Source organism: Haliotis cracherodii, unplaced genomic scaffold, assembly GCF_022045235.1.
Source record: "Haliotis cracherodii isolate W230 unplaced genomic scaffold, xgHalCrac1.p SCAF_2, whole genome shotgun sequence".
Taxonomy (NCBI): Eukaryota; Metazoa; Mollusca; class Gastropoda; order Lepetellida; family Haliotidae; genus Haliotis; species Haliotis cracherodii.
Genome location: NW_027266275.1, coordinates 23463318 through 23478836, shown reverse-complemented (window position 1 = coordinate 23478836; position 15519 = coordinate 23463318). Strand labels below are relative to the sequence as shown.

The window sequence follows — 15519 nt, the reverse complement described above, 5'->3', positions numbered from 1 at the left end:
AACGTATAAAGTTGACAGTGAAAACAAACGTAGTTTAAGAAGTAGCTTTTTCATTCATCACTGTCATCCGTGCTTGGTGGAAACTGCTCTCTAGTACAATACCCTACCCCTTAAAAGGCTCTCTTAAAGTTATTCCAATGTGCCATGAGCCAAAGGGAGACATGCGACCCGGACTTGCGGGTATGTACATCATATACAAGGCCTCTACAGTAGTCTTTTAGTGTAGGAAACGAAAGTGCCTGTCTGGCTGATTTATAGTTCAAAATAGAGAAAGAAGTCCATACTGGAGAATCCGTCGATAGCTGTCAACTAGTCATTATCTTGTATAATGTAAATCCCGTTTAATATGGACTGGCTATTATGTATAATCTAATTTCCAAGAGAAGTCAAATTTAGATAAAAATCGTTTAGGATTAGCCTTTGGCTTAAAACCCATCTTGATCAACTTTAGAAATCGACTGTTTTTTAACTAAAGTATTTCTGTTTAAGATAAACAGGTGTCATTATTGTAATTATTAACGGAAGTGTTATTTATATTTACATGATTTCATTACTCTGTCGGCGGCCATGGTTGGACAACAACTGGAGCCTTTTCAACATGGCTCTTACTTCAGGGAAAAAACAAAACGCAACAGATATCCTCAACATAAACTCACTATGTATGCTCAGAGTCCGTTCTATGTTCAGAGTCCATTCTATGCTCAAAGTCCGTTCTGTACCAACACTCCGTTCTATGCTAACAGTCCGCTCTATGCTCACAGTCTGTTCTGTGCTAACAGTCCGCTCTATGCTAACAGTCCGCTCTATGCTCACAGTCCGTTCTGTGCTAACAGTCCGCTCTATGCTCACAGTCCGTACAGTGCTAACATTCCGCTCTATGCTCACAGTCCGTACTATGCTAACAGTCCGCTCTATGCTCACAGTCCGTTCTATGCTAACAGTCCGCTCTATGCTCACAGTCCGTACTATGCTAACAGTCCGCTCTATGCTCACAGTCCGTACTATGCTAACAGTGCGCTATATGCTCACAGTGCGTACTGTGCTAACAGTCCGCTCTATGCTCACAGTCCGTTCTGTGCTAACAGTCCGCTCTATGCTCACAGTCCGTACTATGCTAACAGTCCGCTCTATGCTCACAGTCCGTACCATGCTAACAGTCCGCTCTATGCTCAAAGTCCGTTCTGTACCAACATCCCGTTCTATGCTAACAGTCCGCTCTATGCTAACAGTCCGTACTATGCTGTCCGTTCGCCAAGCTGTAGCAGCTCGTCTGAACATGCGGCATGTACTCCTGGATGGATAATCTCTTATACCACGAAAGAAGAAGTCAATGGGGTTTAGGGGATTTTGGCCACCGCGTTAATTCTGCCATAGCCGCGGGGATGATATATCTGTCTGCTGAATGGACGGGCCTCACGCCATCATCCTCCACACATAACGTCTCCAACATCGCTTATCCAGTCTGATAGCTTCTGAAGTACAGCATCCGAACACGCACCACTGATACAGAAAGATGAAAAACGCAACATTTAAAAAAATACATTTATCTCGCGAATTCAAAAAGTCAGTGCCTATATCATACAGTGATGCAACGTCACCCGGATTTGCGGCACGGCACGGCACGGTGCGTTTTTTAACACATGCTCACATATTCAACTCGAAAATACCAAAGTCAATACACGCATGTTTTGCTGCTGTGTTTAATTGTGTTTGCTAGTCTAATGGTTTCTGTTGGATGACGTGAGTGCTGTGTAGCGGCGTGAGTCTATGTCGTAAACCTCGTCAGAGACCTCACGGCATATTGATTCACTCAGTAGGCACTTCACGCGCTTTCTATTATTTGTTTTAAATCAATCCTGATGTATGTTAAGGGATACGGCAATTAGTCAACACAATACCGGACGTTATCAGAGAGTTCGTAATTACGATAGGCGCTGACGTAGGCATGCCCTATGTGTTGTCTGTTTCTGGTCTGTTCTGTCATCGGCTATTGCACGTACACGGGTTCCGGGGCATAGGTTGAAAGTGGATGCATTCTATTTGCATGCTTAAGTAGAAGGAGCAGTCACGTTTCGTAATACATATGTGGATTAAGTCATGGATGTTCGCAACGGATGCTAGTAAGTAAATGAGGATTCACCTTGCAGTTATATCACGGCGACCGGAAGTGTAATCTGTCTGGAGCAGCTTAAACCAGTGGTCGATAATGTCAGCATCGATTTTACGCCGTGTCAGGAAACGAAACTACGAAACTCAGTAGATTCACTGCTAAGAGTTGAGAATTCGAGCGAACGATTAAATCACATGGCTACCCCCAAATCAACCTGATTTGTTAGATTTAAAACAGTTAGTCCTGTGTGCATTTCGAGAACACGTATCTACATTACTCTGTTGAAGCCAGTCAGGGATGCGCCAGTCGTGAAATACAAATGTACACTGAGCATTGTAAATCTCTTCAGAGCAATGTGACCATACATTCAGTATTTGTTACAAAGGTCTCAACTCTGAGAATAGCTTCTTTCGAAAGTATTATAAAATCTCAAATGAACTGTTTTTAAACGAAAGGGAGTGGAATAATGTGACGATTACAGGCGCGTTGCTGCCTATGACGCAGATACGAATTCCCATTGATTTCCTACCAGCCATCCTAGCCGGAATATTGCTGGGTGTCGCTAAACTTCAAACAGGACACACCATATTTCCTTCAAAAGTAAGCCCGACAAATATGAGTTACGCGCGCATTTGATTAATAAAATTTGAGTGACCTGAGGCAACTGGTGTTACCATATTTCTGGAAGCCAAGGTTGAATTGCTTCATACTAATTTTACCAGTGTTAATCAACGGATAACACAGAGCAGGACCCTAAAAGAACGCATAACATTTGATTCCTAGATATTATATAACATGGCTGCCACGAGACAGATAACCAGACTTATGTCTCACCCACAGCTATGAGAGGTTAACAAACGTGTTTTATTGCTTGACAAAGATGTAATTGAACCTTTTCAATTTGTATGCATATAAAACGAAAAGAAAATTAGAACATCAGAGATGTAAAATCATCATAAACGTTATATTATGAATTCTAAAATATTCATGTCAAAAATCGATAGTTAAATTTCTCCCACGCATATCAGAATACATAATATACTACCAATACCTAGTTAATATTCAATAAAATTATTTTATTCATGATTTATTCAATACATGAAACTAAATGTTGAGCTTCAACGAAGACGTCACCTGGAGATTTGGTCAACTTTGGTCAACTTTGATCAACGTGTGATTGTTTGTTTGTTTGTTTGATTGTTGTTTAACGCCGCACACAGCAATATTCCAGCTATATAACTGTGGCCTGTAAATAATCGAGTCTGGTCCAGACAATCCAGTGATTAATATCATGAGCATCGATCCGCTCAATTGGGATCGATGACATGCACCAACCAAGTCAGCAGGCCTGACCACCCGATCCCGTCGGTCGCCTCTTACGACAAACATAGTTGCCTTATACGGCAAGCATGGGTTGCTGAAGGCCTATTCTACCCCGGATCTTCACCGGTCGGTCAACGTATCAGTTCACATTTGGTCAACCAATGTTTAGTTGGGTTATACCTTGGTAAGTGCTTGTCAACGGTGGTCGGCCAGGCTTGACCATTGTCCGCGAAATGGAACGCGATCAATGCTGAAGTAACTAGTAAAAAATCCGGAAGTGCAAAATGAAATTGTCTCTTGTTCTCTTGTGTAAATGCCTGTAACAACTCGTGATCTGTGCTCAAACATCACGTTTCTATCAGTGTCAGCGTCCCTGCCACAACCGTGATGCCGTTCACAAACATCGATAGCTATCCCTAACGCAACGAGAATCTGAAATTTTAAAGAATCCGATATCGTGGCATTTGATTTTACTAAAAACACTTCAAACAGTGGTTTCAAATATACTTCAAAATGTGTTGGGATACTTCATTCGGTCTCTATTATGCCACAGTTGAATTGACAATATTTGACTCCCATTATCATGTCAACTATTAAATGTTTATTGATATTCTGCATTTCCGTGACTGGGCATGGTTGGCCCAGTTGTCTATGGCGCCGCGATTCGCTGCACAGAGTTGCGTCCCTTGGGCACGCCAGAAACCTATGATTGTGGGTTCAAATCCCGGTTCGCCCCGATTACGTTTCTAGGTTTGTTAACACCATACCCGTGCTCGTGGGTTTCACCGAAGTGGTAAACGTCTGAGACCTGCATCACTTCGGGCTTTCCTCCCACATTAAGCTGACACGCCGTGGTATAACTGGAGTACTGTTAAAAGCGGCGATAAACTCACTCACTCATTTGATTGACAATTGTTATAGCGTGGTGATATGGTTACACTTAGTCAACCAATCCCCTTATACTCCTTTGTTTCTAGATCCGCGTATTGACGCTTAGTGACATCATTAAACTCAGCGCTTGTATTATTGTCACTATCATGTATATAGGAAATGGTCGGACAAAATTGATATTGTCAATAGCTGTGATTTAAGGTCAAGAATGACGGAACTGGCGACTAAGTTCAAATAATTTCCTTTTCACGAGGAATTAGTGAGTGAATATTGCTTGTCTAGCTTTGAATCCAGTCGGGCCTGCATACTCTGACGTTGTCATGCGGTACACTTGTGTGAACACAGTATTAGAGTCGCCTCCTCGGCTACCACTTTCACCATTGGTGCCATGCCGCTGACGCCCATGTGACATTTGTACAAGGCTCTAAATGTGTCCCGAAGTTGATCTTCAAAGGCCCGTTTCATCAGTGTTGTGTTCATTTCACTTCCATATTCATTACAACGGAGCCACGTAGATTGTGTGACGTAGCTACGACCCTGTAACACCAGCAATCGCCGATCATGAAGACAGAGGAACGCCATGTGCCTTTGTTGCAGGTTTTGAACAAAAAGGCCTTCCTGGATAGCCTGGTTGTCCTGGAGGCAATGCGGGTTAAAACATAATGTTTGGTTCCTCCTCGACACAAAGGTCGTTTGTCTTAAATCTTTGACTGAATAAATATTGTGTCTTACGCCAACATTCGTCACTGACGCCACCCTAGACCTGTTTTCTCTTCTTCTGCGACATAGCAGGATAGGCGCAGTTTTTTCCGAGATCGATTATAAAAGATTACATCCATATTCGAAATAGTGTTCAGAATAGCCTTACCACAAATACCGCCGGGCTGGAAACATCTGCATTCAAGAGTAACATCTAATAATATCAAACTATGTGTTGGCGGGGGTATCCCGATGGACGATCGGCTCATCGAATCATGCCATGGTCCCTATGTGATTTCGTACGAATGAAATGGTTGTAAGTTTTACAGTTAAACAACGCCATTTACTGAACAACCAAAGCTACATTGGCTTATAATGAGGTCGACATTTAAATGACTTGTTAAAGGGGAAACTTGTTTGCAAATGAAGTTCAAGATCGTTAGTCGACACGGCGATGAATGTTGTGATGATTCTTCTATATGATGTTACGTTTATGTTGATGCTCCCAACGTTTATGGCAGCCTCCGTGGTCTAGTGGTAGAGCGGGCGCCCGGAGAGCGGAAGGTCCGGGGTTCGATCCCCAGCTGCGTCATACCAAAAGACGTTTAAAGATGGTACTTGTTGTTACCCTGTCTGGCACACGGCATTAAGAGGCCAAACAAGGACTGGTCGGCTCGGAGTCGGTATACTGTGTCTGAGTGGGGTATTCATGTTAAACTGCGGCATGGTATCTCAGTGAGCTAGCACTATAAATCGGCATCAGTCCGGACTAGTACAAGCAGCCACACAAACACACACGTGCATACTCGTCCGTCGCTATATAAGAGCAATAACCTTGGACGCGACCTTAAACCCCATTTCACCTCACCTCACCCACAGTTTATAATGCCACGTACAAAATGAAGAGCCCGTATGCTCTCTCTGATCTCAACGTAGCTGTACGCGAGTCCTGTGTTAGATTAAAAGGCACTGCACAAATTCTGCACACAAAAAAAGACTTGACAAATTCATTTTTAGCATGGCAATAATTGAGCGAGTTTTGAGCGGTGTAGGTGTATATCGGGTGTTTAGTGAGAATTATACTGTAACATATCAAGTAGATATCTGTCTGGGCGCAAGGTAGACGTTGTGTACAGTTGTACAGATGACCAAATTCGAATGAGCAGCTGATGGCAAAAAATATCCTCAAACATATTCATGATCCCTAACTATTTTCAGTACATTATACTTTTGCTTGCTCCACATTTACATCGAAGGTCCGGGTAGGAATAGGTCTTCAGCAACCCATGCTTGTTGTAAAAGGCGACTATGCTTGTCTTAAGACGCGACTAACTGGGTCGGGTGGTCAGGCTCGCTGACTTGGTTGATGCATGTCATCGATCCCAACTGTGTGGATCGATGCTCATGATATTAATCACTGGATTAATCACTGGTCCAGAATCGATTATTTACAGACCGCCGTCATATAGCTGGAATATTGCTGAGTGCGGCGTTAAACAACAAACCAACCAACCAACAAAGAAGACTAAATGCTTAGTTTTTAAAGCGATTCAATTGTAAGTTTTATGATTAATGATTAATCTTGTCTTATCCTCCTTTTGAATAAATACGCTCTCTCAAAATATATCAACCAATTATCAGTATAAAATGTTCACTCAAAAACACGAGTATTTTAATTGACGATCTACATTCACTTCCCTTGATCAGTGATGGTAACTGATAACAGGCTGACAGAAGGCCCTCGGGAACAGACATAGCCGGCCAAACATCCATGTGCTACAGTTAATCCGGATTATTTCGAATTACCCGACCGGCTATATGGGATTGATCCGTAAAAGCCGGTGTGCACACTTTGTGTTAATCCGCTTCTCCAAGCGGATTTACTTGGTATGCAAATCGGATTTTACGTTTATACCTCCATGATAAACGCCAATAATATGGAAGTCAATTCCTAAATATACCGGTGTGTGGGTATTGCTGCTTCTGATAGAATACTAAATGACGTCCCATGTAATTCCAGTTTTTTGAAACTAGTGAATAGTATCTGACGGGCGAACGCGAGTCAGATACCAGGACTATTCACGAATTTCATAAATTGGTATTGCACGAGAGTCAGTTGAGTATTTTATTCATTATTTGCCGTTTATGATTTTTTTTAATTGTTACTGTCGTGTGTGAATAGGCTGACATCTGCACGATCCACATCTTACTCCAATTGAGTTTAGCAGAATAGCACTTCAAACAGGTCATAAGTTGGTACTTATTTATTATATACCATGCAACGGCCCTCCTGGTTCAGGGTGCGCACAGATAATGATAATGTGTCAATTGTCTCGTGAAGACCCTGGTTAGAATTGGGCTCCTACAACCGACGATTTCTTAAGAGGTGACTAACCTCGGTCGGGTGGTCGGACCCCGTTTCACAAAGCGATCGCTGCATTAAGACGATCGTAAATTCCCTACTTTGACACAGAGGTTCGACAATCGTAGCGCTAAGATGGCTTTGATGTAATGGGCATAGCCTCACTGACTTGATGCATGTCATCGTGTCCCAGTTGCGTAAGGAGATTGTCATGTGTCAACGACTGGATTGTCTGGTCCAGACTCGCTTATTTACAGCCCGCCGTCACTTACCTGGAATATTGCTGAGTGCGGCGTTAAACTACAAACAAACAAAACATATGTCAATGGCTAGGTGTGCGGGACTTAATGAGCTGAGCCGTCCCGTTGTACACCACTGACCTTCAGTTCGTTGTGTACAAGTCCATCAATATCATATTTTCTGCTTACTTTTTCTCTTTTCTTCTGACAAAACATGTCAACAATGGGGATTTATTTGTGACAGTTAAAAATAGAAACATTTTCTTCATCCCCTCTCGAATCCATATCGCATTTTTTCGAGTACGTTTGATTGATGATGAATACCAAGAAAAACATGGTCAGACAGTTATTGTTGGTATGTAATTCATCACGGAGTAGGCTGTGGGTCCCTGTCTATTACATTCCAGTCAGCCAGTCATTTCATTTCCCACCGATGTCTATACGGTACTCTAAAATGATCACACACATACAGGTGCTTTTGAAAAAACAACATTGACAGGTTGTCTTCAACATTGCCGAGTAGCTGACATTAGTAAACGAGTAGTTCTGATGGTCCAGAAATCATTTAAACTCGAAAGTTGACAAGTGAGCAAGTTTTCCGTTTACTTCGATGTCAGTTGTATTATAGCGAGGATTTTCAGCATCTTTGATTTATATTTCATCGAATCTGTGATTTCTGATATCACAAGATGAACTGTGCACTATATTGACGGAGTGGATTACAAAGTCTGTTGCTTATATTAAATGTCTGCCAGTTACTTTTGTATCAGTGAGTGTCCAGGTTTCTGTCACAGTCGTATTTGGGCGACGGCGTCCCCTGTCAAGGCTGATTACGTCATAAACAATGTGATGTCACGTAATTCAAGTGAATCCCCACGTTGAAGCTATCCTTCAGTCGTATCGGGGGAGATGTATATTGCTGGTGATTAAAGCGTTCGATCTGTGTTCGATTTCCCACAATAACACACCAGGTGCCAGTTTTTGGTGTGATATAGAGGGAGTATTGCTAAAAACCATTTAAAATCGTACTCACCCGATTATCCACATCTGCCTCTAGAGTTGTATCATTATTCCAGATGGTACATATCTCCAAATGATACAAGTCGCAAATTTACCCAACTTGACAGGACAGGACGCCATGTTGATTTCATTACTGACCATTTGCTTACAGAATCTGTTTTTGCTTTTATTTTTCTCCGAAATGAAACACTTTTTCGCTGTTGTGGTTAAGTAGTTCCTTTATTTTCACAACACATCCTCCTCCTCATGCGCTTATATGTGTAATAAAACATTCATCAGCATGATGCTGTATGTGGTTACTTTACGTCCCCACGGTGACAGCTTACTGAGAGTTCCCTAAGAGGACATCTTACGTCCATACGGTGGCCAGTTTACGCGGAGTCCATACGGTGGCCAGCTTACTCGGAGTCCTTACGGTGGCCAGCTTACTCGGAGTCCTTACGGTGGCCAGCTTACTCGGGGTCCCTACGGTGGCCAGCTTACTCGGGCTCCCCACGGTGGCCAGTTTACTCGGGCTCCCTACGGTGGCCAGTTTACTCGGGGTCCCTACGGTGGCCAGTTTACTCGGGCTCCATACGGTGGCCAGTTTACTCGGGCTCCATACGGTGGCCAGTTTACTCGGGCTCCCTACGGTGGCCAGTTTACTCGGGCTCCATACGGTGGAAAGATTCCTTGGGCTCCCTACGGTGGAAAGATTACTCGGGCTACCTACGGTGGACAGCTTGCTCGGGGTCCATACGGTGGCCAACTTACTCGGGGTCCCTACGGTGGACAGCTTACTCGGGATCCCTATGGTGGACAGATTCCTTGGGCTTCCTACGGTGGACAGATTACTCGGGCTCCCTACGGTGGACAGCGTACTCAGGCTCCCTACGGTGGACAGATTACTCGGGGCCCCCTACGGTGGACAGATTACTCGGGCTCCCTACGGTGGAAAGATTCCTTGGGCTCCCTACGGTGGACAGTTTACTCGGGCTCTCTACGGTGGACAGCTTACTCGGGATCCCTATGGTGGACAGATTCCTTGGGCTTCCTACGGTGGACAGATTACTCGGGCTCCCTACGGTGGACAGCGTACTCAGGCTCCCTACGGTGGACAGATTACTCGGGGCCCCCTACGGTGGACAGATTACTCGGGCTCCCTACGGTGGAAAGATTCCTTGGGCTCCCTACGGTGGACAGTTTACTCGGGCTCTCTACGGTGGACAGCTTACTCGGGCTCCCTACGGTGGACAACTTACTCGGGCTCCCTACGGTGGACAACTTACTCGGGCTCCCTATGGAGGACAACTTACTCGGGCTCCCTACGGTGGACAGCTTACGCGGGATCCCTATGGTGGACAGATTCCTTGGGCTTCCTACGGTGGACAACTTACTCGGGCTCCCGACGGTGGACAGCTTACTCGGGCTCCCGACGGTGGACAGATTACGTGACCGGTTGTCAACATCCCCAGTGTAGCCATGGAAATAATAAGACTCAGGATTCCAAGACAAGCTGACCCGAGAGAACAGCTGACATAAAACTTCCAGGCATCAGACAAATGCTTGTTTATCATTGGGATCGTTTCTCTCCGATAATGAATGAACAGATTCAATTGAATTGATCAATGAGCGGCCCCGTTTGTCTCAGTTACTCCTTCTCAGTGTGTATTTTTATTCTTCGGTTCGACCGCCACATCAAACCTGAGCTTCAAGAATCAGATAAGGTCACGCTAAGCTGACTTGTCAATTAAGGACAAATCAGAAACTGTTGATCCTAACCTGACCTGCACATTTAACAACGCTGGCTGCGAGTATATTTTGAGCCTCCTTTCAACTCCGCAAGAGCCTCATGCTGACGTAAACCACTCATATCGGAACAAAATTTATCTGACATACCACACAGAGACAGGAATGTTCAGGATCCTTTCATTTTGATATAAACGATGAAGCTCAGGTTTTGTCCAAGTCTTTTTCTGACACTCGTGAGAAATCAGGGTTTTTACTGATGAAGTGTATTCATGTGCACTGGGAAACATATAATGAAAGAACTCTATGATGACATATCAGAGGCTATGTACATACCTGGTATATTGGACGCCTTTTCATTTTCGAAAAACGAGTTGAATTTCTTTTCTGACACCCCTTACCGCTGAGAGGGTATGTTGGCTGAGTGTTTCAATTCCAGATATGCTATGGTTATGAACCCTGGTATGTGGGTTTTATTAACTTGTTTATGGCCTGAGTATATTTGACATATCCACCCATATTTATAAGACATCCCGCGATAAAGGGGCAGTGCTGTTCCTGTCCAGCTCTCTCACCGACCGGTGAAGATCCGGGGAATAATAGGTAGGTCTTCAGCTATCCATGCTTGCCGTAAGAGGCGACAATGCTTGTCGTAAGAGGCGACCAACGGGATCGGGTGGTCAAGCTCGCTGACTTGGTTGATGCATGTCATCGTATCCCAATTGCGTAGATCGATGATCATGATATTAATTACTGGATTGTATGGTCCAGACTCGATTTTTTACAGACCGCCGTAATCTAGCTGTTATATTGCTGAGTGCGGCGTTAAACAACAAACAGACAAACACAACTGCGACCCTTTCCAGGGCCACAGTGTTGGAAGACGTGAGGTAGGTCTTTGACCGCAGTCGCTTCACCTGGTTGAGTGAGTGTATCACCTTACCAGTCCAATACAGCTCAATGCCTATTCCTACTTACAACACATTTCTGTTCTTGGACCTTAGAGGTCCCAAATCCGTCCTACACCTCTATGAACCCGCTCATTCTTAGCATGCCATCAATTTGCCCTGAGATGGCACCATATAGGAATAACATCCACGGCAACCCTGACACAGTTTGTTTCCGAAGTTAGTCAGCATATCCTGCCCTGCCGGACATTTCGTGACTAAAAATCATAGTCATAGTCATATGATCATATTTCAATATATTCCTTGAGTTTGGTTTAATGCACTGTTCGTGTACACCCATCATGACAAATGGCCAGTACTCCATTTGCAGATTCATCCAGCACCCCACTCTGGATGAATGATTTAAATTAACCATCCATATTGCTTTTTTGCAGATGAGTATGTACGTTTCGTTATATTTAAACAAGGGATATATATATATATATATATATATATATATATATATATATATATATATATATATATATATATATATATATATATATATATATATATATATGTATATATATATATATATATATATATATGTATTCTTTAAAAAAAGAAACGCACAGGTTGATTTTAAGTAAAGTTATTGTACCTCATTAAGTCGATATATTTAATTTAATATTATAGATACAAATATGAAATTTTGGAGCTTGACAGTCACATGTTTTCGTTGTACAAAGGCATTGAATAATGTTCATTGTCGTGTCACATAAGGCCACTAAGTTGTGCTGGACTCAGCATCTCGTGTGACCGCCCCGGGCAGCAATCTCGGCTCTGCATCTCCTCGGCACTGACTGGATAAGTGTACGAATTCTGTCCTGCGGAATTCTGCACCATTCTGCTTATAACGCGTTGGCATGTTGTGGGGATGTCTGCGGCGTGTTCTGACGTTGACGTACACGTCGATCGAGTTCATCCAAGAGGTGTTTGATTGGGTTGAGATCTGGAGATCTCGAAGGTCAGGGCAAGACGTTGGTGTTGGCAGTATGAAGGTAGTCTACCGTGACACGAGCTGCCTGCGGTGGAGCGTTGTCCCGTTGAAACAGCTCCCTCTGGCGCTCAATGATTGGAAGAAGGTGAGGTTGAAGAATTTGATTCACGTAGCGATTTGCTGTCAAATTTCCCTGAACAAACAACCAAGTCAGATCTCCTGGTGTGGGATATGCCCCCTCCTCGAATTCACGTACACAATGTGGGGCAAAACACTCATTTCGACGACGATAAACACGTTGTCTGTACTCTCATCGGTGAAGAAGAAATCGTGATTCATCGCTAACCCACACTCATCTCCGGTTTCTCAAATCCCAAGGCTGTAAGGTATGGCACCAACGCAAGCGTCGCTGTCGATGGATCTGTTGCAAAACAGAGACGACAACTGGTCTTCTGTCTCGAGAAGACTGTTCCTGACAGTCTGGTCCGATATCCTCCTCAAACCAGGGATGCGTCCTGCAGTCTCCGTAGCTGTGGCATTGCGATGATGTAGGTGGAACAGTCGAATGTAGCGATCCTGTGAAGGGGTGGTAACCCTTGGTCGGACAGAAGGCAAAGTTTTGTCTCAAACCCATTTAGTGTGAAGATCCTGAGGTATTTGATTGACATCCGTTTGGCGAATAGAGCGACAAAACCCTTTCCATATCGAATAGAAATCTCGAATAGTTCAGACTGTACAATTCAGACCATATCATTAGCATGTGTTTATGTATCACTAGTAATGATACCAGGTGTTCGCGAAAAGGTGAGCGTATCCTGCCCCACCGATGGCACCCGTCACAAACACATGCAAAGGCAAGTCATTTGTTCACCCGAAACAAGTACAAGTCAAAATAGGGAATTGCATCGGACATAATGTTTTTAACTGATGCGTCAAATTTGGAAATGTCCTCCACATATCTACCATAAAACTTTTAAAAAGCTTTACCGAGGCTTTGAATGTTGTAACGATGCACACAATTGCTAAGGGAAATCATAAGATCGTGATATAAATTAGACCGAATTGTTAATACATTTGTTGTACAAAACAGGACAAGAAGGACGAGACAGGAATCGACCTTCTTTTCGGATGGCATGTACATTGTTAGACGAATTAGCACGACAATTATCCTATGTGTTCCCATGCATGGGAACCAGGCTTTGCTGATTTCAGTTCGTCCATGTTTTGTACCAGCAACAATAAGTAAGGCCAAAATGTGTCAGTTGTAAAGGATGAATTTCGAAAGCTTTTAGGAAGCATATTGAAATATTAGATCTTGAGTAAACCTCAGACCCAAGCTGAGCCCAAATGTAGATAAAGACAGTACCAATGTATGATAAGAGATGAGTGAGTGAGTGAGTTGGGTTTAAAGCCGCTTTTAACAGTATTCCAGTTATATCGCGGCGTGTCAGCTTAATGAGGGAGGAAAGCCCGAAGAGGTGCAGGTCTCTGACGTTTACCACTTCGGTGAAACCCACGAGCACGGGTATAGTGCTGATAAAACTAGAAACATAATCGGGGCGAACCGGGATTCAAACCCACAATCAAAGGTTTCTGGCGTGCCCAAGCGACGCAACTCTGCACAGCGAATCGCGGCGCCTTAGACGACTGGGGGAACCCGTGCCCCCTGATAAGAGATGAAGAGGAAATCATCTTCATCAGTTCATAATCAGCCCTTTCCGCTTATTCCAGCCATCCTCCTGTACTTGAACATGCCAGGTGTAAAACACGTGCATGTTTAAGAATGAAAAAGGCAAGTTTTAAACCCTTTGAACATGTCTGAGGATTTTCATACCATTATTACAGAGTTTGCTGTTACGTAACATCCTACCTTCTCCTTCGTAAAAAACTGATTATTAGGTTTGACGTATCACATGTATGATAAGAGGTTTCCAGTCATTCCTGGTGAATTGTTATGCAGATCATCAGATCCAGGTAGATTTAAAAAAGATAACCGTATACATTCAAAGAATTTTGACTTTCATAATTAAAGGCATGCCATTAGATATTACCATTGAACTTTAAGGCAAATGTTGAATTTTGACTTATAATTATAAAGCTGCCTTTAACTATTTCCAAAGTGCATATGCTTGTTTGACCCAGAAAGTGAATTGACTTGGCAACAAATCACTAAATTCATTGAAGATATTGCAACGTCAAATGGACGACAGCCTCAATTAGAGAAGAGCTTTCGCAGCGCTTCGGCAAATATAGTAATGAGAAGAAAATCTTTAAGTCCATTGTACAATTCCGACTACATCATGGGCATCACAAAGTCTCAGTTATCAGGGCATAAGGTCAATGTCAATCAAATACGAAATACCAGATTAGTACACTCTTTAAAAAATGAAACGCATAGAAGATAATGAGACTGTTGATTTTGTTTTTTTCATGAAACATCCAATACAAATGCAATATTTTTGATTGAACGATGTCAGTCACATGTTCGTTAACTGGTGTAGTGCACAAACGCAACCGTTATAAACCTTTGTAGCTTCATACAACTATTTTTAGAAAACTTAACGAAAATGCCATGGAAAGAAAATTAAAAGCAGAATGCACGCGCAAGTTGTGACAATCATGTGCAGTGACAATGACTGAAAAAGGTCAAACGTCAGTCAACATTTTGTCATACGTTTGTCGATTAATTGGAAGTGAGAAAATTCCGCGACTGAATGCTGCCAATCGCAACATCACAATAGGAGTTGCAGTCTGCATATGCTCGTCATTGTAACGTACACCAGAACATCCTTACCTGGTTCTCGTTTATGGGATCGGTATTCCCACCTCAATTCAACCCAAGCTCGTTCGAGGAGTGGTAGACCAAGAGTCACCACCCCTGCACAAGGTCGCTATTTCCGGGTCTTTCACCTACGTCAACGACATGCTACTGCCACTGCGACTGCATGTGCCTGGTTTGGGAAGGTTATCGGACCAAACAATTAGGTATCGTCTGCGTTATGTCGTAATTTGACCCCAAAATCCGGTATTTGTCCCTTTTGCATCGAAAACAACGTATATCATAGAGCAACAGCGTGAAGGCAGGGAGTTTCCGAAACTGGAGGCGAGTCTGGCTCAGTGATGAATCACGATTTCTTCTCCAACACCGAGATGGAAGACATCGTGTCTACCGACGTTGAAATAAACGTTTTGCTTTCGACAGTGTGTCTCTCTCCCGAGAGATTGTCATGACAGCGCTAAACCACACACAGCTCGTGTGT

At 43.3% G+C, this 15519-nt stretch overlaps 1 protein-coding gene across 2 annotated transcripts in view; it reads left to right on the top strand.

The window, feature by feature from the left end:
* Positions 1-15519, top strand: part of LOC139467717 (atrial natriuretic peptide-converting enzyme-like) — a 175534-nt gene that overhangs the window by 92229 nt on the left and 67786 nt on the right. The gene's annotated exons all lie outside the window — the stretch shown is intronic.